A 17,426-nucleotide genomic window follows, 5' to 3' on the forward strand; every position below is an offset into this window, starting at 1 on the left:
CTTTTGATTGCTTGACGTTGCAGTCTTAACCATATTGTTTTAATATAGTTTTAAATGTAATTTCCTGTTGAAAATAAACAGACAAAAAATACAGAAATTCTAACATATTGACTCTACTTGGATCATGAGCAGAGTTCACACTTTTATACCCACAGCATAGGCCTCCTGAGCTGTTTGCTGACAGCAGAGAAATGTAGTTTCAGGACTCCTGGGTTCTCTTCCCAGGAGCATGTCTTAGTGATAATAGACCTTTCTATCTCAGTGCCCCAGGTCTGCTCCCCTTCCAATCTGCTCTCTTTCCTTTCAATTCCTATCCAACTCTCCGCCCATCCCTTGGCTCTTGCTCCTCTACTCCTACCCAGATCTCAACAGCTCTTTCCCCCTTTAGCTGCTATCCAACCTGCCCCAACCCAGCTCCTGATTAAAGTTGGCTAATGTGAGCAATGTATTGGAACGTGTCTTCCTGCTCTTCTCAATCTTATCCTATCTGCATCAATGATAAGACAAGTTATAGCTAGTCTATTATCTGATCATTCCTCTTTAATATGTGAGTGGTTGGTGAGTTTTCTTTCCTCAGTTTTCCTTTCATTGGCGTAGAATACATTACACTGTGCCATACCCCTGTATGTCTTCTGTATAGAGAAAGTATCTACATACTCTGTAATGCTATAATTGATAATTTGTTTATATTCAGAGATTATGCTGTGAGACAATACCAAAAAAACAATAAAAATAAAGAATTCCAGGCACAATACATAAGCAGTTAGTTGAGAAGCCTAATAAACTAGGGGACAATCAGTGAGAGTATAAAATGGATATACAGGATTCTCAAATACTAAAGCTGTCATGTGTATCATTCCAATTTTTCAAAGTTTTACTGGTCTCTTTGGTTCTTTATTTCTGTTTGACAGAAATTTCACAAGATACTTTAATTGGATTTTTTCTTATTATAGTTTTGTTTATTATCTCATCAATCAAGTTTAAGAAGATACTATATTTTAAGGTTCCTGACTGGTAGTGCATATCTTTCTAGTTTTATCTATATTTGAAATACGTTCTGTGAGGAAAAGGTATTCATTGTACTTTACTTGAGGAAATTGTACTCTCCATGTACCTAAAACAGTTTGAATTGTAATCAACACACTGATAGAAAACCAGAAGCGATGTTACCATTGCTGGCTCCGTGGCCTGCTCTGATCCCTCAAAAAAGGGGGAGTCACCGAATAAGGAGTAAAAGTGAATTTAGAGCAGCATCAACTTCACAGATGTTACCACTGGCATTTCCTCTGGATTGAGATGGGAGTCTGTTACGTAGAGCAGCAATTCTCTGGCTCTGTCCCAACCTATGCAGGCCCAGTCAGTGTTTGTGGGAAGGACTGCAGAGGAGGGAGGAGTATGCAGCAAGTTTGCTATCCCTCTGTAGCAGGGACACAGGCTTATAACTTTGTATGGCTGAATGATTGTGTTATTCAAACATATTGTAGATAGCATAAACAGAGGACTGCATTCATCAGAAAGAATTTATAAGTTGCTGTTGTATTGTTATTCAAAAAATAACTCGCTATGATCTTCACTCTTCATCAGTTCAAACTCTTCAGTGTGTTTGCACAGACCCATTTTCAGTCAGCTCCATGTGTTCCTCAAGTACCTGAGACCTTCATGTTTAATATAATTCCCTCTGTGAACATCATGGAATCAGCTTTTGGAAACATTTTCAGCAAGATGCTATCATAGCTCAGCTGCCAGGAAGAATTCAGAATGCTAGAATTACTTGTAATTTAAATTAAAGTTCTGAATAAGATGTGTTAATATGTACTTAGTCCAATGCAAATTTTGTATCTGCAGCATTTTGCAAGTTAAATGCGTTTTCCCTTATACCACCAAAGTGATTTTAGATATCCTACTGATAGGGCCAACCCTATATAAATAGGAAATCATAATTAATAACCACTGATTCTTTATTCAATCAGATTTATTCTAAATCTATATTAGTGTAGTTTCTGTATAGTTTTTCTTTCTCAACCTGGAGTCTTGTTTTTCTCCTGTTAAGTATGCATCCTACATCAGATGTTTTGTAAATGCCTCAGACATTCCCCCTCAATTGCTTGAAAATTAAAAAATGTTCTCCCCTTGCACGGGGGGCGGGGCATCACAGCCCCATTCCTAGGCCTAGAGATATTGAAAAAGAGATGGAATCTTAGGAAGCAATAAGATGTGGATATGTAGAGGGGAATGGCCAAAGAATATTATTAATAGAAGACCCTAAAGATGTTCATCCAACAAAAGGACAATTAGTCAGATTTATTTTCATGTCATGAATAGTATGATTTCTCTGTTTATTTAGAAATATATATTTATGCATTGAGAAAAGATACTTGACAACATTTTTAAAATCAATATTTTGTAATATTATCTAGGTTTCTTAATAGCTATAATGGCATTATGAAATGTCCAATGTCTTCAGGTCCTCCTATCCTTGAAGACAGAGTAGAATTCATGTGTGATTACTGAACTAGCAGTGCCTACCCCTTTTATTTGTTCACTTAAACCAGCAAAACTATTTTGTACAGCAATAATGTCGATATCACTCCTACTTGCATTTTTTCCTCCCAGCTCGTAATCCCTTCCAGAGTTTTTGAACAAATTAAATTTACAAACCTCCAAGCAGAACCAAACTATTCCTTCTTCCTCATGTGCAGGCTGCATGTGATCCCTTTAGGCCACAATACCACTTTGAATACTTAATGTTGACTTGTCAGGTTTCACTGACTGTTCAGGTATATAGGCAGGGTTAAATCTGCTTTTATTTTATTTGCTCTCGTACAAGGAATTCACTCTCTTCCACTGCTGAAGTACAAATAATCAGCATATTAGTAAATCTGCTGACATTCAGCTCCTTGGATCAAATGAGAAATTTCCCTAGATTGGAAATATGTTCAGAAGTGGAATTATTTTCATGGATGTACACAGTTCAAACAAAAATCATTGTTTTCAATATCAGCTATTTTGGTAGTGGATTAAAACCTGACCTTTACATTGTAACATTTATTATAGGCAATTCCATCTGAAGATTCAAAACAAAGTTAGTTATTTGGGCTCAGCCCTCAAACTAAAACTGGAATGGGAAAGATGAAGCTCTCTAGCAGTTGTCAGCATGCTCAGATTCTGCACTACCAATTAATTATGTTTGAATAGAAGGATAACCATTCAACATTTTATTATTATTAAAATTAGTTTAAGATCTGAAGGGTCTTTAACTGGGACACAATAAAACAGCTAATCTGTCAGGCAATGGGTAACTTCAAGGTTTGTTTTTTGTATTTTATTTTTCATTTTTCAATTTATAGAAGGAAAAACATTAGCTGACAGCCTGCATTTTTCTTACTGCCTGAGGGAAATTATAATGTATTGTAGCATAATCAAGTTATCTGTTTTATAGCTGCAGATCATTTTTATGACATTGTAGATGTTTTAAGCCTTTGTTGAATCAATATCTCAAAGCTTCCCATCCTTTTAAGTTATGCTATGCTGCCAAATTTTAGACATGAAAGTATTCCAGGTAAAACATTATTGGGTTCTATAATTTTAACAAGATCTAAAAACAGTTGCCAAGCTCACTGGAACTGGAAACATTGATTTTTGTAATGGTTTACACTTTGTCAAATGGAGTCCATCCATTTAAATCCAACATCTGCTCTGCTGCTGAAGGAACAGTTTCTTGTTTCCATGTAATTGGAATTCTCCTAATTTTTGATGAATACTGTGTTTAGTAATCTATAAATTCATCCTACAATCTAATATTTGAGTAATTCCAAATATCTGATTCATGAGTTTAAGCCCTGTGTTCTTACAGTATAACTGTAGTAGCTGTGTGAAGACTTAAAATGCCCTGCAAACATAGCTCAACCATTTAGTAAAATAAAAGAACTTTGAATACTGCAGCTCAATTTAACACATCTAACTACAATCTAGTTAGTCCAGTTTGCTACAGCATGAAAAAGAAGACACACAAATATATTGACATTCATTATTTAGAAATGTGTAGTGATGTTAATCACCAAGCACCTGAGTGCCTTGCATCTGCAATGGAATTATGAAACAGTAAAATACAAGACTTCCGTTCCAGCATCCATACAACGCTCACCTTGCAGCCACACTCATTCCAGAACAAAAATCCTCCAACCAAACTAAAAACTGTGAACAGATTACAAATTAAATCTTATACTGTGCCCTTCGCTCCATGGAAACACTGAAGAAAACAAGTGCTGGATGTGTAGGCCTTCCACCAACAATGCCCTGCCATCGGCTAAGGGGAGTTTGACAAAAGGTACTGACAGTGAGAGCAACCTGCTGTTCTTACAATAGGAAAATGGGCAATTTCTGAGATAACTGGATTCCAGATCACTTAGTGCTTTTCAGAGCATAATCACCACCTTGAATTGCACTCTGAAATGAAAATATAGGCAGTCCATGAGAGTGAAGGACAGGTGTTATATGCTTACAGTGTCTCACCCCTCACTCAAAGTGAGACTGCTGTAGTCTACTACCTCAAGTCCCCAGGAATTCTTCAAAAGGAGAAGCACATTGCAGTTATAGTTGGTTTTGAACACTAGAGAGAAAGGATGGTCTTGTGGTTAAGGCAATGGAGTGGGGCTGAGGAGTTCCCATCTCTGCTGCATATCCCCAGTGTGAGTTTGCACAAGATGCTTTTTTTTTGGTTCAGCTTGTGTTGCTTGGGAAAGAGGTTTAAGCTAAATTGAAAAAAACCACTCTCATACTGGAATAAGAGTGTTTACATAGGACTTATACTGTTATAATGACGCCATTTAAACTGGTAAAGCTTTCTCATGTAGACAAGCCAAACTGAAAAAAGACTCTCTTACACTATAATTTAGCTCTTTTCCTGTTTGTAAGTTTTGCAGTCTCATTTGCTAATGCAAATTTGTTTATTTGAAGATGGTCAACATATAGTTTTAACGAATATATAACTGAATAGGCCCATCTGTCAGTTGCTTATTCAGTGTTCAGAATTCCTTATGCAAGCTCTTTGAGTGGCCACCTAGTATTGTTTCTATTCCATGAGTGGATGACCTAACCTACTTCTACCCGTAAACTGAATTTCATTTACTCAGAACAAATTTCTCTTGGTTAAAATAATATTGGCTACTGACTCAAAATATGCTGTAGGAATATCTGTACGAATAAAATGTTAGTCATACAAGACCACACACAAACAGCAAATAAAGAAGGGTGAATAGGATGAATTGAAACCCGGTTTCTCATCTGAACTGTTCACAAACGTGATTTTGCATTATTCATCCAGCTCTACTTGCAATATTGCCGTAAAGTAGCTTTGAAGTTACAAAAGTCTGGATCACTATGGTAAGGTCCATAGTAGAAGGAAATGGTCACAGCTGCTGCCAGGCATACATGAAAAAAGCATTATGTGCTGCAGCTGCAACCTGACCATCCAGAAATGGGTCCAATATGATCATGAGAATAAAGATTGAAAGGGCAAATGTTGTACATACATCCCATATGAGGCAAACTCAGAGCCCTGGCTTACTTATCTAGACACTTCCCCTTACTTGGCTGTACCACTTTTCTCTTATCTTGGCCACATTATTCCACTCAGTACTACTATCAAACATGGGAAAAACACAAAAAGTGTAGTATCCAGCTTCAACAAAAAGGAGATATCAATCTGCGCAACATCTGTGTATTGAGACCTTGCAAACTGTTTATACATTGTGAATAGGATAATGGACAAAATGGAACTTGGAGGAACCCCACAAGGAATTACTTACCCATTACCGTCTTTGGGTATATCTCAGTCAGGAAGTAAAAAACCTGCTGACAGGTACCTCCACCCAGGACTCTGCTCATATCTCTTACAAAATTATCACTGCAAAGAGACTATTTCCTGAACAACAACTTGCAGCCATGTATTACACCATCTACATGCTAAATCCATGACTGAAAACAGATTGGTAGGGTTCAAGGACACCCATGAGATCAAGATGTAACCAGCTATTCCAGCACAACCTTCTTATGGTAGATTAGGGACTGAGTAATAATTTGTTCAGTGTGATCATTGGAACAGAGGGTTACCACTGGTTGCTAAGGGTCACTGGCAAGCTGCCTTTACAAAATTCCCTTGTAATGATTTAACAGTTTGCTATATGATTGTCCACATCCATATTCAACGGTCTTGAAAGACTTTACCGAAAGGATATAGGTGTTGATAGGTAAGCTTTGTAAACCAATTTGAGAGTCACAATAATGGTCAAATTAAAAGCCCAGAAGTTATGATTTTTTTTAAAAAACAGTTTTTCATACAGAACCACCATATGCTTCTTTTCAGGCTCTCGATTCCTGGAGGTTAGCTCTTTAGAATCCATGAAATAACTTTTTTGCACTTAAATTCCAATTTTGTACTTTAACAGTTAATGTAAAATTGGGGTACTATGAGTGACCTAATTAATGCTTTAAGCATCACTCATTAAAGAAAAATGTGAGTGGAGATATTGGTATCAAATAATAGATGTTTTATCTTCTATAAAATGTGTACAAAGCATATCTCACATGACTAAACTGCTTTGAACTCTCTCATTTTTAGCCTTAGCTTCAGTAAAATCTGTTAAAAACCCCCCAATATATTGTAAAGGAAAGCAGTTTGAGGTAATACTTGCTAAAAATTGAACCTTTTGTTCTATAAACCAGATTTTTTAAAGTCCATTCTAGATAATATGTTGTGAACTAGAGACTAGAATGTGAACTACTCTTCAACTGATGAATGGAATTTTAATAATAGAAATGAAACTGCTAAAATGAAAATCGCAGTTGAAGGAAGTGAGCCAGCACTTGAACTATAATTAATACCCAGTTTAAGTAAACAATTGCAATCTCCCATTGTTAGAACAAAATCCACATATTCTGACAGGAGAAGTAAAATTTCTTTAGGTATAAATTCTGAATACACCTCATGGGCACCGTTTAGGCCATTTGTGACATACAACTCTCATTTTCACATCTGCCAGGCAATAAATATCTCATGTAAATATATGCAGAGATGGTATCCAATCCTTCCAAACAAGTTGTGTATGTTGGAAACACCGGAAGCTATGGAACAATATTCACATGAAGTGAAAAGTGCTGAGGTTCAGAAGCAATCAAAAGGAACTGCTTATAAATATTATCAAATATACAACATAGCACAGGTAATCCTAACTGTAAAGGCAAATTAGTGGTGTCTGCAATGTTTCAGTATAAATTACCTTAATCAATATATAAAGTATTAGAAATGTTTCTCATGTAGTGAATTATATGGGAAAATTACAAACTCCTACACCACTTCAGCAAAACAGAATGCTATGTGAACTAAACTAAAACATTTAAGATATTTTTGAAATTCTAGTTTTGTCTAAAAATATTTCTGGATTTCACATGGTGCACATTTTTCAGAAATGCATTTCTTTAGTAAATTAACTGTGTTCAATCAGATTTTAGAAATTTGATTTAAATTCTGCTATTTTGAGATTTGCTGAAATTGCACAAAACATTACCAATCACATTTAAAGAAATGCTGCCATGTTGATATGCTAATGGGAAGCTTATTAGCTTTAGGCTTGATCTTACTTTCCTTACTTGGGCAAAAGTATAATGAAGCTTCCAACTGCATCCAGTTCTCCTGTCTGTGGATCAATATACGTAAAACAGAAAGTGTATGTTGGCAGCTAGTATCCCAGCTCTTACCCTGTTCATTTACATCTAACACAGCAAAATAGCTTCATACTATAAAAATGTCAGTTGCTACAGACTGCATTTTTCTCCTCTCCACTGGCAATGAAGTGCATTCCAGTCAATAACCCTTTCCAGATTTTTTGAACAAATGAAATATATATGTATCTAATGCAGAACCAAACTATTCCCTGTTTCTTGTGTCATGCTGAATGCAATTTCTTTGGACCACAGTTCTACTCTGACTATTAATATTGACTATCAGATTTCAGTGACCATAGTTATATGTGTTATGTGGACACAAATAATTATTATTTGATTCTATTTGCTATGTAGCCATATAATAGCAAGATACAGTGGTCTTATGGCATTGCTCTGTTTCACTTCTGAAGTGCAAGAGATCAGTACCTAGTAAACCAGCTGACATTCTAGTAAGAATTCTCCTGAGATTATCAATACAGACAGAAGTCATCAGGCAGAGGTATTTTTAAATACAAAATATTTTATTTGAGTAGATTAAAAACTGGTCATTTATTGTTCCACTTACTAAAGTTAAGTGAGTTTGTTGATCTTTAAGTCCATTCCCAAAATCTGATCTAAGAAACAGTATAATATATACAAGATTCAAATTGCATAGTAAGTACAGTAAGTAATCAATATGTGCAGAAACAACATTGTATCTCTACGGGTCTGATCCTGCAATCTGTAGGCAAAATTCCCACTAAAAGTCTTGCATTAAAACATAACTTTTTACTCTTTATATTACCCTTCAGCATTTAAAAATTTGGGATGTTTTCAGTCTAACATTAGGAACAAGTATTACTTAAATCCTAGGAAAGAAAAGTTGCCAAAACTTATTATATCTAAGGGTTTTATACTAAGGTAGAATCCAGGCCACAGTGCAGGCTGGCACAGGCCTATAAGTCTGCAGCTGCAAGAGCTCTATGTCAGACTGGGAAGGATGTATTGCAAGAGGTGGGTCTAATTTATTTAATGGCAAAAGCACTCTCACCCAACCCCAGGACCAGTACCAACAGTTCTCCTGTCAGGGGTAAGCGGAGACTGGAAAGACTATAGAAACCCAGCTTACTGGGAACTCATGTAGCTGGGCCTAGTTTTTTTTCTTCAATCTCCACCCAATGAGATTTTTGCAGGTTCTACCCTCTGAGGTTGCCATCCATGTCTCTATGAGGGATGATGTAGTAGAGAAGAACCTAAGAGGCCTTTCACACAATGTGATTGGTAGAGAATTGATTCCTAATGAAAGTCCATAGACTGATCTTGGTCTATCGAGCACTTCCTTGTGCTGTGCAGTCCCATAGTGCTGGCTGTGCTTGTTTTCAGCTGGGAGGGGGAATGAAATGAAAAGCAAAGGGGGATAGTGTAAAAAGCATTTTCCCATAAGGACCAAATGCTTATTGCAATACAGACAGATAAAAATCCACAAATACTTTATTTTGCTTTATTACTTTTTCTAGTAAGCAATTGCTGTAGTGGCCACAGAGATGTTACACCATTGTGAATGTGGAAGTGGATCCAAGAAAGCTTGAATGGTCCAAAAAACAGTGGAGTTACACACTGTCAAATGGTTTCGGAAGCATGGAGATCAGTTCCTTCCATTTTTAAATGTATAATTCTGCCTTCCTTATCTGTGAAGTGGAGCCACACACTTTTCTGCTTTACTGATCTTCTGAAGCCTAACAGTACATTTCTTCCATGTCATATCACTTAAGACAGCAAATGACTACTGTGAAGCATTTTCTTCAGCCTGTGGCCATCTATGCTATAGTAGTTGATTTTAAATTTGGTAGGATTTAGTTTGATAAATTTAGTGGATTTAACAATCCATACTGGAGAATTATTTGCATTTTTTTTTGTTTTTTCTGAAATGGGAGAAACAGGCTAGAACGTTAGATCAGTGACATTTCTTGTTCTGATACCTGAGGAAAACAGCCATTTTAATAAATTATACTTTTATTTTATAAATATAATATATCAGTATAAGTACAAGTATAAATAAAATATACTTTTATACAAAAAAAATACTTGAAGATACCTGAGGAAACAGCCATTTATTCACTTGATGGTAGTAGGTCAGATTAAGAATTTCATTGTCACATTAAGCCTTTTCAAGACAAGCCCCACATGCTGAATATGTTATGAAAGTCTCTTTTCCACTTGTACAATTTGCTCTTCTCTTCTGACAACATTGGAAAGTCACTTTATGACCACAAAGCTCGGTTATTATAATTCTGTCTTCACAGAGCTCTCAGTTCCTCATTTCAGCTTGTTCAGGATGCAACCGCACATTTTCTTACTCACTGATTTGGTCAACTGTGAGTATAAAGTGCCTACATTCCAACCTTTAAATTGGTTGCCTATGAAATGGCAGATTGATTGTAAGCTGGCACAGCTGGTTTTAAGAGTGCAGGCACTGCCTATATTTCAGACCTAATCCTTCAGCATTTTCTTTGAATTCACAAATACATTATCTGCTTTTTGTACTATAAAAATAATAAATAGAAAACCTTTTCTATTAGCTACAAAGTCTGTATCTTTTTTATTATGCTGAATAATAGTCATTTTCCCCACAAAGGGCTTTGGTTCATGGCTGACATGTTTGCTTTCCCTGTCTGTTGTTTTGCATTCCACCCCAGTAAATAGAACAATGTTTGAAATTATCAAAGCTGAGGGTTTCAGGGATATCCATTGCAGTGGTACATGCCTGTGGAAATCATAGGCCCAGTTCATTGTTGCTTTGTGGCTCTTTTACGCTGATTCTGCTGGAGCGGAGGAGGCATGAGTCCAGGCACTAGAGAATTCCTCTGGTATGGGGGGAGACTCCATCTCCATGTGAAGTATAGTTGGTATAACAGCTCTCCTCCAATTACCCTAATAACCCCACTATGCAGGAAGCATGGATGAAGAAAAGGATAAGGCACTGCTGCAACTATTCCACTCCAAAGTACTTATATGATCCCCATTCTCCATAGTATCTGACCACCTCACAATTTTTAATGTATTTATCCTCACACCGTCCCTGAGAGGTAGGGTACAGGTTACAGATGGAAAATGGAGGTAGGAAGACTGTTGTTTGCTCACGATCACACCAGATATTCATGCTAGGTGGAAGTTGAATTTGGCTCTTCCAGAGCTGAGACTAGCACTCTAACGACTGGAAGATCCTTGCTGGCTGTTAAAATGGCTCCTTGGGACACAGACTGGGTAAGGCAGTGCTGTTCTAACACGCACCACAGGTTGAAACGGCTCTTAGCTGATTGCAAAATAAGTCAGGGTATGAAGGTTGTATTATAGCTACCTTTGCCCCATCTCTTGGATCCTGCTTCCAGCAGAGTTCTCCTACCCCCCAAAAATCAAGCCCCAGAAACCTAAGAAACTTTAGGAAATATAAATCAGACTGTCTTGTTAGGCAAACCAGAAATTGTTCTCAAAGATGTTGCATTTGAAAACAAATACTTTATGCCAGCTGTTCTCTGTTCATTGTTGTGTGTAATAAACAAGGAGGGGTACAGGACTAGACAGGCCTCTGGGTTGTCCCAGTATGGCAGCTCTTATACTCCTGTTGTAAGCCCAGAGCTACAAAATTAAAGCTCTCTGCTCCCTTTATAGGAGAAAAAGGAAAAAAAGTAGCTCTGGGGGTATGTCTACACTGCAATTAAACCTTCGCAGCTGGCCGTGTCAGCTGATTCAGGGTCTTGGTGCTCGGGTTAAGGGGCTGTTTAATTGTTGTGTAGATGCTCTAGGACCCCACGGGTGGGAAGGGTCCCAGAGCTCAGGCTCCAGTCCAAGCTCAAACATCTACGCTGCATTTAAACAGCACTTTAGCCTGAGTCAGCTGCCACGGGCCAGCCGTGGGTGTTTCATCGCCCTGTAGACATATCCTAATAGGCTTAATTTACATGACTATAATTTTGCCCCTATACATTTCTGTGCAATTTTCTATGAGTATTGTTTGGAGCTCGTTTGTGTTATGTTTTGGAAATGATGATCTCCTGCACATAAATGTATTTATAATAAGGGGTGAAATTGTGAAAGGCATAGCCTGAGGAAAGTGGGTCCCCTGAGCTGATAGATAGTGGACTCTGATTAGTAGGCAGCCCCGATTCAACCAGGGGAGTGGATGGGTTCCATCCGAGCTGGTAGGGTCTCTGTTGGAAAGATTGGGAATCTATCCAGGGGTTTTCCTTTCTTCTGGGTTTCCTGCCTACGGACTCTGAACCCTACATAGAGCTGACTTTGTGGGGCAGGACTGAGCAGCAGTAGAGCTGATTTTGTGGGACTGAACCAAGCAGTAGCAGAGCTGAAGAGCTGCATCCTGACATCTACTTGATCGCGACTGAGTCTAATTGGATTTGTGAGTGGATATTGTTTTGTAAGTCAGATTTCTGGGCCTCAGCAGGCTGGGCAATTACTCACTGTGACTCTGAGGTTGGTCAGACTTCTCACACCATTTGGGTTTGCTAATTTTATTTTATGTAAATATATGGTTGTGGTAGAGATTTTCCCCAAATAAGTGTTATTCATGGTTTTGTATTCCCAAGGACAACTGAGTATTTGAGAGTGGGGAAGAAACACTGGTAAATATGTTTTTTTGTGGGGGAAAGTGGATTAAATTTAAAATTCCTAAAACTTGGGAGTGGATGAGTATATGGATGGGGCAGGAGCCAATCATTTTATTTATTTAAAAGAGATCCTTAGACAGCATTGACCCTTTTCGACTTCCAATGGCACCTGGAAGGACTACACTTCCATGGACTACCTTGTGTGTCCCTAGGGTTGAAAATGCAAGCACTGCACCTGAGAAAAGACTGAAACTGCAGGGTCTACAGTACAAGAGAAATACAGCTACATGCCATCTGCATATTGGTGATTAAGGTGACCAGATAGCACATGTGAAAAATCAGGATGGGAGTGGGCTATAATAGGCACCTATATAAGACAACGCCCCCAGAATTGGGACTGTCTCTATAAAATTGGGACATACTGGTGATACTCCTTTTTAATAAGCCAGCATCAACAAAATAGACACCAGTCTATTTTGAGAAAGTGAACACATGTTTGGAGTAATATGTTCCAATCCTTTATCACATGTAAATGGTTTACCTTTTTAATGCAATAAGTAGTTCTAAATCAGAAATCCTTATGCTGATGAAACAGTGCTCATGAATGGACTCTGGAATAGTCTCCTAATCTTTGCAATTGGTGACAAGTTTAGATAATATATAACATTATTTTAATAAATTAAAAATAAAACACTGATTTAAAATTTGTTCATAAAAACTTGTTTAATGTTTCAGCTTTCCTGAAATTAAACATACAATTTTTATGACAGCCTGTAAAGAAATGTAGTAAGAGTTTCAAATGTACTCCTCAAAGGAGTGGTTTCATCATTGTTATCAATTGAAGGGGTGAATGTATCATGTCCAGAAGAATTATTCCATATCACTGGCATCCTTTGGCAACCTGACGTGTTTTCACTTGACATTGCTGTAACCCCTGGGAAAATAAACAAGACCTGCAAGACATGAATAACTAATCACTGGGACTTCACATTGCATAACAGTACTTCTCTTTTTGGGGGGAAGGAGGAGGAAAGCAAATCCATGCAGTTGATTCTACTATTATCCTGTCTACTTATCATTTTATGAGCATTCTTCCATTTAGGGAGTGCTCAGGGAGGGACTTTCAACAAAGAGCTAATTCCTGTGTTGCTGGTTTATAAATTAATCCTCATTATTTTTCACTGGGTTCTGGGGCAGCCCAGTGGAAAGATGCTGACTCAGTGAGGCCCTTCTGGGAATACTGGACTGTCTGGAATTGGAGCAGTGTCTGATAAATAGACTCATTCTCAGAAACCCAGCTAAGATGCAGAGTATTTCTGATTTGTAAAATGTGCAAAAATATCTCTCTTAATGGCTGTGTAGACTCATTGTTTTATTATCAGTGACCACAGGGAGTGCATAATGTATACCTGGAAGATGTAGATAAAACACTGTTAGGATCTATGGACTTCCTTATTCTGGAGAACTTGGATCTCTTTATTCAGTCATGCATTAAAGAGGGTACATTTAAACTGATGAGCAACATGGTTACACCCAGTAAGTCTGGCTGATTTTAAGTGTTGCCTACCTGTCTAACATCTGCAAGTCTAGCATTGTGAAAAGTTTGTATTTTCCATGTAACTGGCTAACATCCCTGTAATGCTAATGAGTTTATGAATTCTAAATTTCAGTATTAGACCAACTTGTATTTTTCTTATTTTAGCTCATTCTTTTATAATTTGGCCTTTTTGAAGGTATCACATATTTCTATCAGTGGCAGATTTTCTAATGCTTTTTATTTTGTGTCAGCAGCAGATATTTGATTGTTTACTGTTTCTTCTAATACTTACTTTGTCTTGTTTGCTAAAAAAGCCAAGTTATCTTTTTAAATAATTTACTTGATAGCAGCCTGAGCTTTTCCTTTATTCTTATGTATAGCATCTCATGTATTTGAAGGGCTCTTTAGTCAGCTGTTCCTCTAAGAAACTCAAAGAATTTCTGGTATTTTATTAATCTGTCAGAGCAGAGGTTGCTTCTGAATTTATCTTAGTATTTCTGTCTGAAACAGCTGTGCAGCCTATGTTTCAAATTGCCAGCGTTAAATCAACATTGTTTTCCTAGTCACTCTTCATCAATTTGTCATATAGATAAGCCCACTACCTGCACTAGCAATCTTCCATTATCCACAGTTCTTGCTGTTTTTCCACATTCTTTCATCAACACCCACAGAGGTTCTTTACCCTCAGATATGTTCTGTCTCTTTTCTGTCTCAGTTACTTAAGGAGACATCATCAAACAGCTAATATTTCTAAAAATGGAGCTTGTCACATGACTTATTTTGCCGGTGAAACAATATTGGCAATATTGACAAGTACTTGGGAGCATAAATAAATAAATAAAAATAACACAGGGTAGGAAAAAATACTAGACAATTTAGAAATAAAACAAGAAGGAACCAGACCCAGCTTTAACTGTGGCTGTAGCTGTGTGAGGTGTTTGCACACAAAGACTTTAAAAGAATGATTCCCCCCCCCCCCCCTTCAAATAGACAGGAGATGCTGGTTCCCTCTGCTTCCTTATGGCTGTTGCTGCCCCAGGCATTTTGCTTTGGTGCAGCTGTGCTCCCTTGAAATAAATGATACTTCCTGGAGACCACATCTTTAGTTATTGGTACAAGAATCATTATAATGTGCAATGAAATATTTGAATAACAATTTCAAATGACTATTAAAACACAACACTGCATAATAAAGTCATAATGGCACCAAATAATTCCTGAAGACACAGGATCCTAAATTGCTATTCCCTTCAAGGGGGTGCTGTTACAAATTCCCCCCCCCCCCCCCCCCAAAAAAAAAAAAAAAAAATCTCAGCACAACAAAGAAAAGGAGCAAAAGAGAGAGACAATGGTATGGCCTGTCCCTTGTCTGTCTTCCCCCCCTCCGTGCCTCCCATTTATCTATTTTGGGCCACTATCTCTCAGGATTAAGCTTCCACAATCCAACACAATATGTTGTCTCACATCACATAGGGTGGCCATTCCTGGCAGAGCAAACATTCGTTATCATGAAATCTGTTGTCTGGAGAGCAGGGAAAGTGTGTTCCAATACCAATCTGGATCTTCAAGAACAGCTTTTTTTTTTTTCTTGATAAAACTATGGCAGGAGACGGGGAGGGGCAGGATACCATGCTCTAAGACTCCATTCATCTTTTTTTGAAAAACGTATCTATTAAATAGTAATTACGTGATAAAAGAATGACTATTTTATAATAAAGACAAAGGAATTTTATTACATAATTAAAATCCATATAATAAAGGAATCAGCTAAAGCAATTGTAATATAGAAATCTAGGAAGCAATTACCCTTCTCTTTTCCAGTATGCACCATTGCATTAACACTGACAGAATCAACCAAATGTAGGTAGCATATTCTAATCAAACATACCTTGGTTACTCAGGCCCTGATCCGTAACATGCTAAATTGCTTCTGCTAAGTGCTCAGAGCCCTCGAATGAATTAACTTCAACAGGGTCGAGGGCACATAACTAGCAGAATTAGATTTTTTTAAGGGGGTGGAGTTTGCAGGGTTACTTTGGGGGTGGGGGCAGATTGTCAGATACTCATGGTACCTTTAAACACAGGAAGCATTTGATGTCAAAATTGCAATCCTATTTTTATTTTAGAAACTAGGTTGAAATCCTGGCCCCACTGAAGTCAATGGGAATTTTGCTCCAATGTCAACAAAAAGGCATAACTATTTTAAACACCAGGATCCAGGGGATATCTTTTGAGCAGATTCTATGCCCTCAAAATGGAGGGAATTCGGACCCTTCCCACTGAATGCCTTTCTTTAACACTGCTCCGTCCCCAATGAAACTCCGTAATGTACAATAGACAGTCTATAGGAATTCTTCTCACCATGTTTTTCTGATAGCTGACCCTTTGCACTCTGGCAGACAAACATTTGCAGCTGCTTCTTGATGCATCTCACTCCATCTGCCAAGTATTCCCACTGTTTCTCCTTTTTCTTATAATTGAAAATGTGATATATCCTCATGCAGATCAAGTACCTTTATTCAAACTTGTCTTGTTTGTAGATTTCATTGCCGTTTCCCAACATTCAAAAATCAGGATATTCCCTATTTATGATTTTTCCTAGAACAATAATTCACCAGATCTATAATACTTACTTTATAAGCAGAGCAGAATAATTCATAGAGTAATTTTACACTCCTTATTTATTTGTTGGTGAGAAGATTAAGAAATGATCATGATTATGTCAAAATTATTTGCTGACATTTTTTGTAACTAGGTCTTGGTCTGTAGCTAGTTTGAGAGCAGTTTACCATGAGTATTTGAATTTTGAAATGTGTACTGCTTTGCTTGAATACACATAATATGCCATGTTTCTGTTCCCTGACTGAATGAAAGTGTGACATGATGTACCTCCAGGTAGCACCCAGTAACCCTCATATTCATCATTTGTATTTGGTTGTGATATTTTATACAAAGTATGCCATGTAAAATACCATATATAAGGTCATGATCTGCTGAAACTCATTGTTCTGTCAAAATATGTATATCGCTATTGCGTATGAAGTTATGAGATTTTGCTATATAGTTGTTATTGAAATGTGTTGTGAGTTTGGGAGACGTCCACTGCTAGCTCTTCAGTGACTAGGAATGTGGTGATCCACACCCAAACAGGCGATAAATGTCCATTGATCAGTGGGGGAATGGTAAACAAGAGATTTACAACTCAACAAGAGACAGTTAAGCAAGCACTACACAGTGAGGATTGCTCAACTTTATGACTCAGTTGCACATGTACTAAGAATATAAAATAATGGACAGTGGCATCCTGAGACCACTTCTCTCCTCCCCTACCTATGCTGAAGGCAACAGAAACGCTGGAAAGACAAAGACTTTGAACTGAGGAAATTGATCACATGCAGAGAAAGAAATTCAGCATGTATATTAAAGAACTGTAATCTACCTGCAGCATCCAGTGGAGTGAGAAAAACTGCTTGATTCAAATATTGCTTAGTCTAATAAGGTTTGGGATTTAGACTGCATGTTTACTTTTTATTTTCTTTGGTAACTATCTCTGACCTTTATGTCTA

Source organism: Emydura macquarii, unplaced genomic scaffold, assembly GCF_026122565.2.
Source record: "Emydura macquarii macquarii isolate MOO-44397 ecotype Brisbane River unplaced genomic scaffold, CSIRO-AGI_Emac_v2 contig_480, whole genome shotgun sequence".
Lineage (NCBI taxonomy): Eukaryota > Metazoa > Chordata > Testudines > Chelidae > Emydura > Emydura macquarii.